Raw genomic sequence first — 17,893 nt, 5'->3', positions numbered from 1 at the left:
AGCTCATTGGACCCCTCCAGGCCTAGCCAATCATAAGCAGGAGGCATTACAAGTAGCAAGGGTAGCCTTGAGACAAGTGTACCCCTTTTCCTTTTGAGAGAGAGGGCTAGATAAATGATAAATCAATTAGTTAAATCTCCTAAATTATTATTGGACCCCTTGGGTGGCCAATCAATAGGCTTCAGGCACACCATGAGGGCAACATGAGGAGGAACTTGACAAGTGTCCCTTTTGCTTTCTTTGTACCATGCATGCCTTGTGTGAGTGTGTGGGTGTTCTCTCTCATCCCCCCTCATGTAGAGATCGCCCCCTCCTTGTAGGGATTGAATCTTTGACTTTTGACACCTCAAGCCCCTCATGCATAGGCCCAGTTCCCACCACAAGCTTGGCTCATAAGCACTTTAAGCTTGGGCTGGGTTCTCACCTCAAGTGCAACCCTAACATCTCAAGCATGTCAAGCACCTCAAGAATCTCAATAATTAAGTACCTCAAGAATCTCAAGCACCTCAATCATCAAGCACCTCAAGAACCTTAGTCATCAAGAATGACAAGTAGGACAAGCACCTCGAGCTGGGTCAGGTTCCCGCCACTACAAGAGGTTGTGTGCTCTTGTGACGCTGTTAGCGACGGAAATACATTGGGTTTTTATAACCCCCGGCGTCGCTAAAACCGTCGCTAATAGCGTCTCTACGAGAGCGTCACTATATGCGTCGCTATATAGCGACGGTCATAGCGACGTTTACACAGAAGTCTATAGCGACGCTTTAGAGCCATAAATAGCGACGGTTATAGCGACGCCCGAGAGAATTTTTTTTTGGTGACAGGGCATTGAATGCCCTGCCACCCATCAACCATATTGTACTTGATTCAGTTTTTTAAAAAAGTGCAAGGGTAGATAATAGACCCAAAATAGTCACCCACAAGACGCATTGTTTGCAAAATTGACAAGCGTAAAATTGACAATTGTACACATCATAGGCAAAATGAATTGATTGGAAAATGTAATAATGACAATTGTACAACATCATAGGCATAAAGAATTGATTGGCAAAATGAACTGCGGTGACAAATGTAATAATATACATGGTTCAAAAAGACGTATAAAATCCGTCTCATGATACATAAGCTATGAGAAACCCTAAACTAATGCTATCTAGCTACGGCTAAACTGACGTCGTCTAGTCAGACGTCTCATCGCGTCCAAGCGGCGTATCTGTCGGATTCTGCAAAAAAAGACAATAAGACAGCTTTCAGTAAGTATAAACATATAACGACATTTATAAAACAATACAAAAAATAGAAAAGAGTAAACCCTAATACTAACCATGCTGCCGCGAGAACTGAGAATGTCCATCAGGGCGTTTAAGCCCTTCCTGCCTGCGTACTCGTGCTCTTACGGTGTGGGATCATGTCCTGTCATCGACCACTGTCAAAACATACAAAGATTTCATTATGTTAGAATTAAAAAACTCATAAACCCTAAACTATCGAACATAAAGAGCAATGCGAAAACACTTACAAAATCGGCCTCAAATGATGCCCATCCACCGCTCCCCAAGTGGTGCGAGCTCCCTGCCTCTACTCGCGCTCTGGCTGCATCCTTTTGTTGCTTCCACTTGTCGGGATTCTCGCGCGCTGCTTTTTTTGCATTCTTCCAATCTTCTTTGGCCAGCCAATCTGGCCTGTTCCACCCATGCTTGATTGATTTTTGCACTTCGAAACGCTTGTGTTTGCAGTATTCGTGCATTCGAATCTTCATCAGGTCTTCATTGAAGCGCTGATCCCGTGTTAGAACGGGAAACTCATCATGAAGTATGCTGATGACTCTGTTTTTTAAATCACTTGGTACTTCACTCCATTTGTTTAGTACGTAGTGTCTAAATAGCTGAGAGCAAAGACCACGCATGCGCGAGATCACCTTCTTGCTGTCATCATCCATGATGATGCCGCCGCTGAAGTCGACGGAGTAAGGTAAGCCCTCTGGCCGGTGACGCGTGAACCTGGCTGTCCCGGCAGGGGTCTCTATCAGCGTGTCGATGGGGGTACGGACGTCAGGTGTCTCCACCGGCGTCTGGGCGCCGAAGCGAGGAGGGTCGAATGGGGTGGCTCCTGGTGGAGTAGGTAGAGGTGTGTAGCTGCTAGGAACAGTCAGCCGCGCAAAACCTGGCGTAGATGGCGATGCTGTGGCTGGTGTGGGGGCGGGCAAAGAAGGGGAGGGTAAAGAGCCTCGTCGAACACGAGGCGGTGTGGAGGCATCGGCGATGAAATCCCCACAACAACCGCCACCGCCACCACTAGAGCGCCGGTGTCTAGACGAGTGTGAAGATCGCCTCGTCGACGCCGAAGCTTCGGAGCGCGCCGAATGCTCCGAAAGAGAGGGAGATGCGGATGGAGTAGGAACGCGCGATGATGCGCCAGAGCGATGACGCTCCACGTACCACTGTCTCTACTGCGGTGACAAAGAAGAAAGAAACTCCTCATCATCCATACCTGCATTAAACACACGAATATTTAAACCAATATTGAATGAATAGAGTAGACAATGACGCAAAGACCATTAAATACAATGACGTAATGACACATATAAATACAATGACGCAATGAATTGAGTGATAGAAGAGGCAAGTCAAAAACTCAGAATTTTCAATCAAAAGATGTGAGCACGAGTAGAAAAGAGTGTTATACACCATGGAAGGTACTTAGAGAGCCAGAGCTTTTACAACACGGAGCAAAATTGTTCAAATACAATATTTGTGGCTTTAAGAGATCTCTCTCTCATCCTCGCATAACTCAACATAACTTCCTATATCTATATAGAGCTCTCCGTTTAAACACATATCCTCTGTTTCATTTTGTAGCTCCTCTGCATGCACCCCATATAGAGTAGTAGCATCTTGATGCTCGTCTGGCAGCACCGCAACGGCTTCTGATTGAGAATATTCTCTGATCTCCTCCATTGATGCCGTTGTGATTGGCACATGGTAGCCTTCATACGTCCTTGCACTACGAGGGGCTACCTCTATGATGTACCACTAGTTTGATGTAGACTTTGTAGGATGAAATATTACCTGCCAGAGCCACATAACTTACATGAGAGCTTTCAAGCACATAACTTGTAAAAGGGGGATGTTAACTATTTACATACTTACTTGTTCACAATGCTCGGGTAGTACGAAAGTGTCTCTTCGGTCAGTCCATTTCTTAGTAGAATCCACCTCAAGAAAACCAGACTCTCCTCTACGCACAGTAGCGTTGCGACCCTCCATGATTATCTTGAACCATTGCACGTCGAACAAGTCGACAAAAAATACTCTGTAATCGATCCTCAAAATCTCTTGTAGCGTGCCGAAGTAAGTGAGTTCCACCACCACAGGATCTGCATCAGAGGAACGTCATCGACCAGACTGTTCAAATTTTGCCATGATTCCACAATCTTGAGTAAAACGCTTTTTGTCGATCCGTTCCACCCTAAAATGTCGACCGTTACACCATGCTGCTGTGTATGACTTATACTACAACGAACAAAGATTATGAGTGGCCGTTCAAACATTTAGAAATAAAGTCACTAGCTAGTCGTACATTGCAAACTTACCTTGGTCGTGCAACCCCGAGAGTACTCCCACTCTTCCTCAGTCACTTCGTCACCACATTGTTGTGCGCTTTTCAATTGGTTGTGCAACCATCTTAAGCTCATGAATGTTGGCAGGCTCTCCAGAACCGTCGGATAGTGCATCGGTGGTCGTCTTCCCTGTCTCCACTCGATTCGTGCCCTTTGTCGCTCTTGCTTTGCATCCTCATATTGTGAAATCCACTTTTGCATCACTGGATTGTGAAGCATGCAAAATCGGTTGATTTTAGCCTCTAGATCTTCCGTCATCTTCTTCTCAACACCGAGATTGCACATGACAATCCCAGATATGCGCTCATCATCTATGGTTCGCCATAGCGTGTCCCGGGCTTTATCAAATCCGTCTAGCCACTCTCCAATGTACACTAGGGACTCTGATACCAACCAACCTTCTGCCATGCTACCCTTCGGACGTGCCTTTTGATGCACATATCCCTTAAGCGTTTTCATGAAACGTTCTAAGAAGAACATCCATCTGGAATGAACTGTGCCAGCTATTTCCACCTCATCAACTATGTGAACAAGAAGATGCACCTGAATGGTTAGCATGGTAGTAGGAAAATGTTTCTCAAACATGCACACAAGCTCCACAGCATTTAGTTTGGCGAATGGTATGGAGTCTACGTTGATCTCCTTTTGTGAGATCCATTGCACCAGCTTTGCAAGTTTGTAGATTGTGTTACGGATGTCGAGAGACAAACATCCCTCAATAGCAACCGGTAAAATAAACTGTAAAGTATGTGCAACAATGATATTAAAGTCCACATTTTATGCAATGATATTAAAGTCCACTATGAACGTACCTGACACATTTTATGCCAATCGTGTGACTTCAAACCGGTAAGCTTTCCTTCTTTAGTAAAACACGTTCGGAGCGAGTGCATTACGCCAGTGGGGGTCCGAAAAGATCGAATGGTCTCTTTTACTTTGCGTTCTTGGGCTCCTGTGAAAATCCATGGTGCTTTAGGGAGTTTTATCGATCCATCAGACGCTGTTTGCGGCCAATATTGCTCCATACGATCCACATTTCTAAGGTCAACTCTGGCTCCCAAAGTATCTTTCTTGCCGGTCAGATGGTCCCATAGTAGATTACCCACATTCTTGAATATGTGCATTGGATCGAGCAAGTGATTGATCATGAGTTGGGGCCAGTATGGTAACTCGTACCATAGAGATAGTCTCTTCATCCCAGGAGGCAATCCGTCATCGCACATCTCCTTCTGCTCTAACCATGCTTGTGCAGACATCCTTGGTGGCTCTCTTCCCAAAAAGCCGTCGCGTAACACATGATTCTCTGGAAGATACGCTTGATGACCTTCGTAGATTTGCTTCTTCAGTGAGGGCGCCCTACGTGCATTCAGTTTAGGTCCACATGTGACACATGCTCTGTATCCGCTTGTTTGAAGCCCTGCATGTATACACATGATAATAGATGAACTATGGGAAAAAACAAGATTTACAGTGTCTGAGTGAGGAGTGTCAATAGATCACCTGAGCATTCTGTTAGCCCGGGATAGTCATGCATGGTCCACATTAGAATGCCTCTGATCAAAGCATTCCGTCGTCTTGTGTGTCGGCTCATATCCACCACCTCTATGCCAATCCACAATTGTTGTAGCTCTTCCAATAGTGGACAAAGATACACATCCATATTCTCCACTTTATATCGCCCTGGCACAATCAAGCTTAGCCATAGGTGCCCCTTCTTCGTAGTCAACCACGGGGGAATGTTGTAGTTGATGATGACAACGGGCCATACATTGTAAGATGTTGATCTTTGACCAAATGGATTTACGCCATCCATAGCCAGGCCTAAGCGCAAATTTCGAGCTTCCCTGGCAAAATCCGACCATGTTCCATCTATATGTTTCCAGGCTGCGCAATCTGCAGGAATTCGTAGCACACCATCCGAAGATTTATTCTCCTCATGCCATGATGCTAGGGCAGCCATGGACTTACATTCGAAGAAATGCTTGATGCGAGGAAGCAGAGGAAAATGTCGCAAAACCTTTTGTGGAATTTTTGTCCTGTGGAGATCTACTCGATATCTTTCGGAATCACATTTCGGACACTTCTCCATGTCTATGTATTCCCCTCTGAAAAGAATGCAGTCATTAGGACAAGCGTGGATAGAATTGTAATCCATCCCCAAGTTTCGCAAAATCTTTCTTGCTTCATCTCGAGAATCTAGCATCACATTGTCAGCTGGTAGTATGTGCTCTTTAAGCAATCTACACAACATAAAAATACGATACAGTCGTGTAAAAATCTATCAGATCATTATACATTTAGAGTTTTATTAAAGTAAACTAATTTTATTAGAGTTTTATTGTAATAGATCACCTGAAAAGCGCTGTGATGCTAGTGTCACTCCATCCAAACTTTGCCTGCATGTTGAGAAGAACCAGGAGTGCTTTCAATCTAGACATACGTGCTCCATTATACAATGGCGTATCGGCTTCACTTTTCATATCATCATAGATAAGCCTTTCTGAATCCATGATCGTCTCGATCATTTCATCAATGTCGGGCTCAAACATTGCCTCGTTGGGAATGTGCTCTACATGATCATCCCCCGAGCTGTCAGAGGCTACATCTTGTGGCCTCACATATGCTGCTTGACCAAAGCGCCTGCGAACACGTCTATTGGGTTGCAAGATTGCTGCTTGTTGGCCAGCGTCAGAGTCCGACGAGTTATAATTGGCAACAACTCGATCTATAATAGATGGATCGAACTCGCCAAATTCGCGAACGTGCTGCAAAGAAACACGTCTTGTCCGTCGCACAGCATGCTTGCATTGATTACAAGGACATAAGACCCTCGTTGAGAGATAGGTGTTTCGGTTGGACGGTCCCACATCCTCGTCACTACTCATAATGAGGATAAAAATATTATAACCTGGACAACAAATTTAATATTCTATTGGCATTCTTCGTCTTGTCTCTCTCTCTCTCTCTCTCTCTCTCTCTCTCTCTCTCTACCTCACATTCTCTAGTCATGTCCAATCCCCGCACACCTCGGTCTAGAGGTGCACGGAGATCAGAACCACCGGGTTATAATCTCGTCTTTATTGGTCAATACCTATATTTGTGGGTACAAGAAATCTACAGACCCACGTCTACATGATACTGCATGTAGTGGACAAAACCCCTTTGCCTCTTTTCTAGCTGTAGCACTTCACAGCATCTTAACATCTTTTCACAGTAGATCTTTTCACTGTTCGTCTAACTCTAAACCCTAAACCGTAAGTAATTCTTGCGTGGACTCGATCTAACGTAAATAAGCGTAAATCTAAATAAACGTAAATCTAACTAAAAATAAACCTAAATCTAATTTAACGGAAGTCTACATCTAACCTAATCTTTAACGTCTTTTGGGATAGTTTCCTACGACGTTAAAACTCTCTTCTTCTTGTGTGTGTGTGTGTGTGTGTGGGTAAACCTAAATAAACCTAAATAAACCTAAGTCTAATCTAATATAACATAAATCTAAATCTAACGTAAATTATGTTATATTAAAAACAAAGAACTAAACTAACAGGGATTATAAGAACCTTAAAACTGATTTAACACATATTTTTTCACATAACTCGGCAAGAGTTGGCATTCTCATCACTAAAGATGTGAGAGTTAACTTCCGGCGGTGACGCTGCCTCATCTCCATTCACATCTGACGACAGCAATTGGCCCTTTGGACCGTTCTTGCTCTTGTTACTAACTTTGAAGTTGCTGTTGAATGACTAGAGGTTGTCTAGATGGTCATTGTCGGGGATGTAGTGACTCTTGCCGCCCTGAAGATCCACCTTCTTCCCTATCTTCTGAAGACATTTCACCAGTACTTTTGGATCGACGGAGCCCACCATGAGTGAAGGCAGCAATACCCTATATTCCATTGAGGGCTTTCTTCACCCGCTTCATGCAGGCATCGCAGTCTATGGAGACCTAAATCTAATCTAATATAACGAAAATCTAAATCTAGCGTAAATAAACGTAAATCTAACTAAAAATAAACCTAAATCTAATCTAATTTAACTTAAATAAACCTAAATTTAATTTAACGTAAGTCTACATCTAACCTAATCTTTAACGTCTTTTAGGATAGTTTCCTACGACGTTATAACTCTCTTCTTCTTGTGTGTGTGGATGTGTGTGCCAATAAAAAGAGATAAATGATATAACCTTTCTATCACCCATGCCAAGTATGATAGATTGGTTATGCCATTTCCCTCTTGAATAATAGGTCTTGAGTTCAACTCCTCGTCGGCTAGATCTTTAGGTCTTTTAATTAAATTAGTTTCTCTCTCTTTCTCTCTCAATGTGTGTGCGTTTTTTTGTTTATGCATGTTTTCTCTCTCTTTTCCTCTCTCAATGTGTGCGTTTTTTGTTTATGCATGTTCTCTCTCTCTTTTCCTCTCTCAATGTGTGCGTTTTTTGTTTATGCATGCTCTCTCTCTCTTTTCCTCTCTCAATGTGTGCGTGCATTCTTTGTTTATGTATGTGTGTGTGCGTTTTTGTTTATGTTTGTACTCTTTCTCTCTCTCTCTCTCTCAAAAACACTATGTGTGTGTGTGTGTGTGTGTGAGAGAGAGAGAGAGAGAGTGAGAGAGAGAGAGAGAGAGAGAGAGAGAGAGGGAGAGAGAAAGAGGGGAAGGGAACATGAGAGTGAGGAGAGGGAAGGAGCATACCTGGCTCTCCTTCCTCTCCTCGTGTGTGTGTGTGTGTGTGTGGAGAAGAAAGAGAGAGAGAGAGAGAGAGAGAGAGAGAGAGAGAGAGAGAGAGAGAGGGAGAGCGTTACCTGCTCCTTGCTTGAGGGCGCCGAAAAACTCAGATCTCAGGGCGCTCTCTGTTATTTTTTTAGCCCAGCAGGCGTCGCTATGAGCGTCGCTATGAGACCCGGGAATTTTTTTTTGAGCGTCGCTGTGTGAGCATCGCTAATATGAATAGCCTCTTGTAGTGCGCGCCTCAAGCTCAGCCCTAGCTTACCTAATGTCAAAGGCCTTTTACACATGATTGGAGGTCTTCAATGAAGCTAACCCTAAGGTCTTATGCTCCATTTGTTAGCCTTGCTCTTTGATAGACCATCTCTTATTTGGACCCCTTTACCATTGGCCCCGTGTTGAGATAGATCTATAAGCACATGTCTATATCTTAACACTTGTTCCCGTTTATTCTCCCACATTAAGTGATCAATTTAATATGAGAAAATCATTTGGGTTGGTTAGATATTAGATATTAGATTTTATGACAGAAAGCAAGTAGGACACTTGTCAAGCTCCTCCTCATGTTGCCCTCATGGTGTGCCTAAAGCCTATTGGTTGGCCTCCCAAGGGGTCCAATGACAAATTAGTTAATTTAAATAATTGTTTTTGCATTTATCAAGTCCTCTCTCTCAAAGGGGAAAGGGGGACACTCGTTCCAAGACTACCCTTGTTGCTTGTTATGCATCCTGCATGTGATTGGCCAGATTTGCAGGGGTCCAATGAGCTTCAAGCATGAGCTACAAGGGGGGGGTCGACCAAAGAAAGAAGGGGGATGCTTGGGGGGTATACTATCCCACACACACTCACACACATCTCATTGTGTGAAGTGCAAAGTGCAAGAGCTTCATCTGCTTCTCCAAGCTAGTAGAGAAGTTGAGAGCCTACACCAACACTCTTGGCTATGAATGCAAATCTAACCAAGAGCCATGCTTCAATGCTTAAGCTTGCCATCTTCTCCATCTTCATTACTATGCTATTATGTATGCTAGCAAGAAGAGTGATGATAAGCGAGGAGATATTTCTTTCTCCTATGGAATGTTTCTTTTCCCTGCCCTCATTCCTCGCTAGCTCTCTCTACCTTCGAAGGTGTGTGAGGCCTTGGGACTAAGGCCGGGGATAGTTAATGCTTTTTGCAAGGTTTTGTTATGCTCGTGATGCATGAATCTTTCCATCTTCATTGCATCACCTAGGTTACAAGGAACACAAAGATTGTATTGTACCAAGTCTCTCTTGATGGGAGAATCTATAATACAAATGCCTATTGGAGGGGGGATTGGATCCACATAAATGTGGTCCTCAACTGTTGTCATGTTTTCTAAACTCTCTCTCTTGCAAAAGAATTGTTCATGCCAAGTTAACTCAGTACTATGTTTATGTTGTTACCATCAGTTAAGCTCACCCTCTATGCTCACAAAGTAATCTCACAAAAGTGATTTCTCTAATTTTCCTAATTCCGCTACTCTCAAAGTTCATAGGCCATTTCCATTACAGGGATGATGTCGAATTGCAAGTCTATGGCTACACTGATGCGGATTACATTGGTAGTACATACGATCGCAGGTCTACAAACAGATTCATGTTCTCACTTGGGTGTGTTGCTATCATATGGAGCATCAAAAAAGCTACTTACGGTTTCTTTTAAGTATAGAGGCAGAGTGCAAGTGTGCTGCAATGGTGACATGTGAGGTAGCATGGCTAGGCTTGATACTTCACGAATTTGGAGTACAGGTACAGAGCCCAGTTGTCATTTATTGTGACAATCTTACCAGCATATAGTTGGCACAAAACCCAATGTTCCATGCTAGGATGAAGCTCATTGAGGTGCACTATCACTTCATCAGAGAGAGGGTCTTAGCAGGCAACATCGACGTGGAGTAAGTGGCGACAGATGAGCAGGTTGCAGATATCTTCACGAAGGCCCTTGGAGCGACAAAGATATGGTAGTTTTGAGTGATGCTCGGAAAAAGAGAGATGTCATTGAGATTGAGGGGGTGTTTTTAGATGTCAAGCTCAAAACGTACAACTCCTTGATGACTATCATTAACAATCATCATCACTAGCATGCCTTGGTGGATACACACAGTTTTGCCAATGACACTACAACTAGACTACACCAAATTGGTCTACCTACCGGAGTGATGGAACACTTACCTACAAGTCACCTCACTCACTAGTGGCTCATACTGGACCGTTGTATTAGTTCCCTTTTTATTGTATTTTCCCTTATGTTTTGAAGACCTCTTATCTTGAGTTTGTAAGAAGAAGAAGTACAGTCTCTTGCCTCCATCTTTGTGTGTGTGTGTTGGCTTGCAAGATAGAGCTCAAGCTCTCTTCTTCTCTATCTCTTGCCATGTTTAAAGGACCTCGAAGGTAAACTATTCAAGAAGAAGAAGAAGTGTATCAAGAACTTTCAAAGGAGAGGTATAAAAGTGACATGTCCATTACCTCTAAGAGTGATGCAGTCCTAAGAAGGTGGTGGACACTATGATCACTCGGATCTCCCAAGAAGAAGACAAAGTCATTATGCACTCCATACCATGAAAATCATGAGAAGAGAGAAAGAAACACGAGAAGGAGGAAGCAAAGCAGGCAGTTACCATCCTTGCCTTCTTCTTTCTCTTCATCTTCGTCATCACCATCTTTTGACAAGGAGAGCAGTAGCTTGCTACCCAAGAGAGAAAAGAGAAGAGGTAAATGGAGGACCTATGCGAAATGGAAGAGGTCACGCAAGCTTAAAAAGTTCAAGGAAGAAGGAAAGAACGTCACTTTTGCTACCAATGATGGAACCTTTGGAGCAATAGATACAATTTGATGTGACTTTTGGAGATGAAGATTTCTCAGAATCTTCAAATCTCTAAAATGTCTCAATGCATTTTCAAAAGTTAGCCCATCAATGGTGGGCAAGCTTTAGGCCTAAGGAGAAGCTCCAAAGATATGGAAGGTCTTGAGGACTGCTATTATACTGCAATTCCTTGCAAGTGATTCCAAATATAAAGTCCTCATAGAACGTGAAGCTTGAAGATGGCACCTTATGAGTCTATTCAAACGTAAGTGGAGAAGATTTGGGAGTTACATCTCAAAGCCATTATTTACAAGAAGATAGACTTTGTAGAACAAAAGAAACCATTTTGCACTGGCCTATCTGAAGAGATGAGTGAGTATTTCAACTCACAAAGACCCAAAACTATCTTGGTGGTCATACATCACATGATGGTCGCATTGCGTATTCATTTCCAACAAGGGGGTAAGAAGGGTTCCAAGCCTATGGAAGCTAAGAAACTAGTTGAGCCGAACAAGAATTACAATGTGATGCAAAATTCTCCCTAAGCAACAACAACATGGAAAAGGTGAAGGATAAAGATTACAAAGGTAAAAAAAAAACTTTCACTTGAAGTAGAACATTATCCTCATAAGGATAAAAGTTCTTTCAAGTGTAAGAAGCAAGGACATGTTTTATGTGCTGATAGCCATTTTTCGGCTCTCCATAATTGCCATACTAGATTACTCCACCCTACCAAATTCACCCAAACGCTATGGCTATCCCTACCATTTCACTGTACATAGGCGTGTGTGAGTTAGGGGGCTTTTCCCATATCTTCTTAAAAACCCTCAGCTAGCTAGTCACTGGGCTAGGTGAGCCAAAAAAAAAATAAAAAAAATAAAAAAATAAAAGTATATTATGGCCTCTTTGTGTGTAAATATTTCATTGTATATATGGCCTAAATATAGGGATTTTTTATAATTATTTTGGTATTTTATTTAAATATTCTACTTAGGTGTGTGTTTTATTAAACCTATGTACACCTTCTTTCATTCTCTTACACCATAATTATATTTTTTTGCCAATATGTACATACTCTAACCTCATATTTTTCATTTATACAAATCACTCCCACATTTTCACCCTCACCCTCGTGAAAACAAAAAATTGATTTCTACTCATTGGTTACTTTTATTATATTATTTACTTGCATACCTTTTCCTCTTTCACCCAAAATAATTCAAGGAGGGACCATATCATATGATTCCAATATCTTTCCATATCCATAACTCCTCTATATTTTTATTATTATTTTTACTCATTATTCTAACACCATGTGCTCATTGAGCTAAAGTCCATGAATAGTCCATACACTAGTCCCACCATGTATATATTTTTTATTTCACCAATAATCCTCCTCCATGCATGGGTCAAGGGCAACTTGAATGCTTTGTATTATAATATGACAAAGGAGGGGCTCACTCTTGGATGCATTGTACAAATTCAACAAAGGAGGGGGCCACTAAAAGACTTTTGCAGGCATAAAAAACAGGCTTTTTGGTGAGAATTTTGGCACCTACCTCCACTCCGAATTTGGAGCGGTAGTCAAAAGAGAAAATGTAGCCCACGCTCTAAATAATTACCTCTAATATTTTCATGATTTTTGGAGCTACCAGCGGTGAGCTATGATTTTTTGAGTGGACCCCAGTCTGCCCACTTTTCTCACAAGTAGCCCTTAGTTTTCTCTCACCCTTCCACACACCTACTCACTCTTACACATCCCTCCCTCTCCTTCCCTCACTCAAACCTGCAATTTCCATGGCTTCTCCCACCCTCTTCACCATTACCCTTCTCTCTCATCCCTATAGTTCTTTTATGAACCTCTACATACATACACCCTCTCCATGTCTCTCTCTATTGCTTCTATGTTACAATTTCATTTACCTCTCCTAAAATATCTAAAATTCAGCATCTTAACCATGATAACTTCTACAAATTGAGGATTTTTCATCAACAAATCCTCTTTTCATCGTGGTGGTCAACCGTGGCGGCGGCATAAAGAAGCGAAGAAGAAGAAGAAGACCAGCGATCATTTTTTCCACAATCTACACAAGGGTGAGTTCAAGCTTCTTCAAAGCTTCACCATCTCAATGATTCTCTTTTAATCCACCCCTCTTCCTTCATCAAATCAACTCACTCTACCCATTGTAAATGTAACATTAACTTTCTAGTGATTACTAACGACTAACATACTAACACAAAATAGCATTGACCTAACCATAAAAGACACCTCACCTCAAGACATGTATAGTAACTCTCTCTCTCTCTCTCTCTCTCTCTCTCTCTCTCTCTCTCTCTCTCCCCTTCCTTAAAACTTACTTTCACCTTATCTACCATCAATAATGCTCTCTTTTGAGCCCACACCCATGACTCAAGTAGACAAAGAAGGCCCGCAATGTTTTGATATTCAAAAAAATCATAATCCTGATTTGTTAGCTTGTAAATTAGGATTTTCAATAATCTTAATGAGGGGTCTCCAACCTATAAATAGGCCCCTCTCCTTCTTGTAAAACAACCTCCAACATCTCACATAGCACCCCAACACTCTATGCGTGAGGAGAGACTTAGGTGTAGCAACCACTTGTGAGCTTCACTCTTGGTGTGAGAGAAGCCTTCAAGCTACACATTGCAAGTGAGAGAGTGTGAGTTCCACAAATCTCAAAACCACTATTGTACATGCTCCTTCATCATCAATAAATCGAGGTTTGGTGCATCAAAGGCGTGATTCGACGTTCAAATCTTCGTCCTTCCATTTGTGTAATACGGTTTGGTGAATTCAAGGTGACTTGTGTATTTTGAGTTTTTATCGGTTGATCTTGATTTTAAAAAGTGTTTTAGTGTGTTTTTCATTGCCAGTTTTGTGTCCATTGTAAGAGGGTATTGTGGTGAGAGGTCTCCCACACCCTAAGACAGTGTGTGTGTGTTTTGGCAATGATTAGCAATCACTAAGCATTGAGTGAGTTTTGTACAAGTTCTACGATAGCATCATAACGAACCATCTCCATTTGCAAGTCACAAATACGGTATTACGCAAGATCCTTTTCTCTCTCTCTCTTCCCTTTGCTCTAGCTCTCTCTGGTCCAGTTTGTGTGTGTCTTGGTGTGAGGTTGTTTGTGTGCGTTGTGTGGTGCATCTTCTTGGTTGTGCCAAAATCTCTCTTGCGTCCTAGTTCGCATACCATAACTAGGTGGTGCCCCTATCTTGTTTGGGTTTGGCTGTGGGTTTGTTGTTGTGTTGTGCTTGTGGTTGCCCCAGCCCCAATTGAGCAGCACGGGAGCCTTGAGGGGTGTTTAGAGGTCGCCTCTCTTGTTGCCCGCCCCGGACCGCTTCAATTTTGGTGCCCCCACTGAGGAGCGATTGTGTGCTTAGTGTTGTTGTATTCCATGAATGCTTGAATTTCAGCATAATCAAGTAGATTTCATGAATCATGAAAACATGTATGACCGAGTTTAATTTCAAGGAAACAAAAATTGATCTAGAATATGGTTCGGATTATGGATAACATAAGAAAGGAAAATAACATTTTCACATAAAAGTCTAGAATTCATGTTGAAAGACCTTTTGTAGTTAGTTGATGATTGTCTGGAACTAATCTTTGTGTGGTTCTAGCATTGAGAGACTATGACACGCTATACCTTTGATGATATCCCAATCTTCTTTGGAAATCCAGAAGAAGATGTTGATGATTTTCTTGCTGATTTTAGAATGGTTTGTCATATCCTTGGTAAAAGGGATGACATTGAAAAAGGAGATTTTCTATTGCTATGCCTTAGAGGCAACGCTGAGCAATGGTTTTGGAGTATGTATTCTCAGATTGAAGATGGATATACCCAAATTTCCAAAGCTTTGAAGGCCAGATTCTCTAAAGTTCCAACAATGGAGAAAGCATGGGCTTCACTACGGAGACTTCAACAACATGGTGAAGACTACTATGCTTATGAGGATATTTTTTCTCGTCAATGGGAAGGATGTGGATTTAGTTCTACATTTCCAGATTATGTAAAAATGGATCAATTTATTTTGGGTTTGTCTCCTTTCCTAAAGACTAAGGTTACTTGTAGTGGACCCTCTACCTTTGAAGAAGCGGTCACTATTGCCCGAAGGAAGTTTCACAAGTACTTCTACATCAAAAATGGTTTCCATCATGCTGGAAGAACCAACCATCATGAAAGTGTTTCTATCAAGGAGTCATCTCCTTTGCCATACTTGTCTCCTTCTACTCCGACAAATGTTGAAGAAGTTACTTACATGCTAGCTGATTATTCAAGTGCTAAAGTGTGTGGCCAAGATTCAAATGTGGAATCTCTTTCTTCTACCTTTATCACAAGCATGAAAAAATCAACACAAGATATCTCAAATGGCATTGATGATTCAATAATGGATACATCCAACCTTTTGGCGGAGGATCAATTTCTAGTCCGAGCAGACGAAGCTTTTGTGCAACATGACTCTATGCAGAATGAAGACCTTGAAGGTAACCTTGATCTTATGGAATGTTCTGAGAGTGTATCTTGTCTAAAAGAAGAGAGTGAAGAAGAAGATGAAATCATAGGTGGAGAGATCATAGACCACATTGATCATAAAGAGATGATTGTGTACATGGAAAGCCAACTCCAAAACGAAGTAGAAGAGTGTGAGTTGAATCCATGTGAGTATAATCTTCAAGAAGTGTTTGAGGATGTTGAAAAACATTGGTATGACCCATGTATGTTAAGCATAGAGGAACCTATCATGGAAGAAGCCAAATGTTTCACAAAATCAAACAGTATTCCATCAACCTTTGAGGTGGTACAATGTGAGGAGTTACAACCTTGCCAAAGGGGGGGCTTAGAAGGGGATGAAGAACATGGGAGAGTAGTAAAAAATAAAATCATAAAAGGAAACTATCAGAAGGGTATCATTCTCTCCAATGGTGTTTTAGTGGGTGGCTCTTCATTCATGGGACAATCTCTTAGCAAGAAAATCCAAGCTTTTGAAGCCCCAATCATCTTCATATTGGGTTTCACCTCTTCAAAGTCAACTTCTCCTCTCTTCACATATACCTTTCATCGAGGGCACCATACCTTCTTAAGTGGAGGAGGATATGAATACTTGGTGATGAACGGAGGTTTCCAAACCTTCTTCATTTGGTTCTTTGGTGTATGGAGGTCGCACATTCTGATGCTTCTGGTCTTCATCATAGATGAAAAACTTGTTGACTGCTACATGTGGATATCTCATCAATCAGTACCAAAATCTATTCTCTTCCAATGTGTTGGAAGCAATAGAAACCTTCGTCTATTATCTACTTATGTGGTAAACTATTTGCAATACCTTCCAATAGCAGCTGGAAGCATGGATCGAGCTTTCCTAAATCATGAAGGCCATATAATTTTTGACTTGGTGAGCCTACCCAGGTTGAATGAATTTTATGAGCTACAGTTCAGGAATTCGCTCATACAAGCTCTTGAAGATCGTAGCAGATACATCAACTTTACACAGGAGGAAGAGCAACCAATCTTTTATATCACATTCATAGTGATAGATGCAATGATGGACAACAGTAAAATCTACAAGTTTCTTCAACCAAAATCAGTAAGTGATTCCATACCATACATCTGGCTTTGGGAAAGATATTTCAAGATCTTTGATCCTGGGGGGTGCTTATGGAAACTTTCTCAATGGAGGAGGTTTACTCCGTCACTTCATTTCATCTTGCTATTGGCTCGGAGAACCTTCCATATCACACAAGGTTTTTTAATCATACAACAAAGGTTCTTCAAAGATAAGAGCAGACAAAGACAGACGTTACATAATATACATGTTGTATGATCAGATAAATGGTACATGAATGTACCATTATCTAAGGGGGGGGTTAATGATAGCCGTTTTTCGGCTCTCCATAATTGCCATACTAGATTACTCCACCCTACCAAATTCACCCAAACGCTATGGCTATCCCTACCATTTCACTGTACATAGGCGTGTGTGAGTTAGGGGGCTTTTCCCATATCTTCTTAAAAACCCTCAGCTAGCTAGTCACTGGGCTAGGTGAGCCAAAAAAAAAATAAAAAAAATAAAAAAATAAAAGTATATTATGGCCTCTTTGTGTGTAAATATTTCATTGTATATATGGCCTAAATATAGGGATTTTTTATAATTATTTTGGTATTTTATTTAAATATTCTACTTAGGTGTGTGTTTTATTAAACCTATGTACACCTTCTTTCATTCTCTTACACCATAATTATATTTTTTTGCCAATATGTACATACTCTAACCTCATATTTTTCATTTATACAAATCACTCCCACATTTTCACCCTCACCCTCGTGAAAACAAAAAATTGATTTCTACTCATTGGTTACTTTTATTATATTATTTACTTGCATACCTTTTCCTCTTTCACCCAAAATAATTCAAGGAGGGACCATATCATATGATTCCAATATCTTTCCATATCCATAACTCCTCTATATTTTTATTATTATTTTTACTCATTATTCTAACACCATGTGCTCATTGAGCTAAAGTCCATGAATAGTCCATACACTAGTCCCACCATGTATATATTTCTTATTTCACCAATAATCCTCCTCCATGCATGGGTCAAGGGCAACTTGAATGCTTTGTATTATAATATGACAAAGGAGGGGCTCACTCTTGGATGCATTGTACAAATTCAACAAAGGAGGGGGCCACTAA

This window comes from Adiantum capillus-veneris, chromosome 24, assembly GCF_014529385.1.
Source record: "Adiantum capillus-veneris isolate H3 chromosome 24, ASM1452938v2, whole genome shotgun sequence".
Taxonomy (NCBI): domain Eukaryota; kingdom Viridiplantae; phylum Streptophyta; class Polypodiopsida; order Polypodiales; family Pteridaceae; genus Adiantum; species Adiantum capillus-veneris.
Note: the sequence above shows the minus strand (reverse complement) of the source record.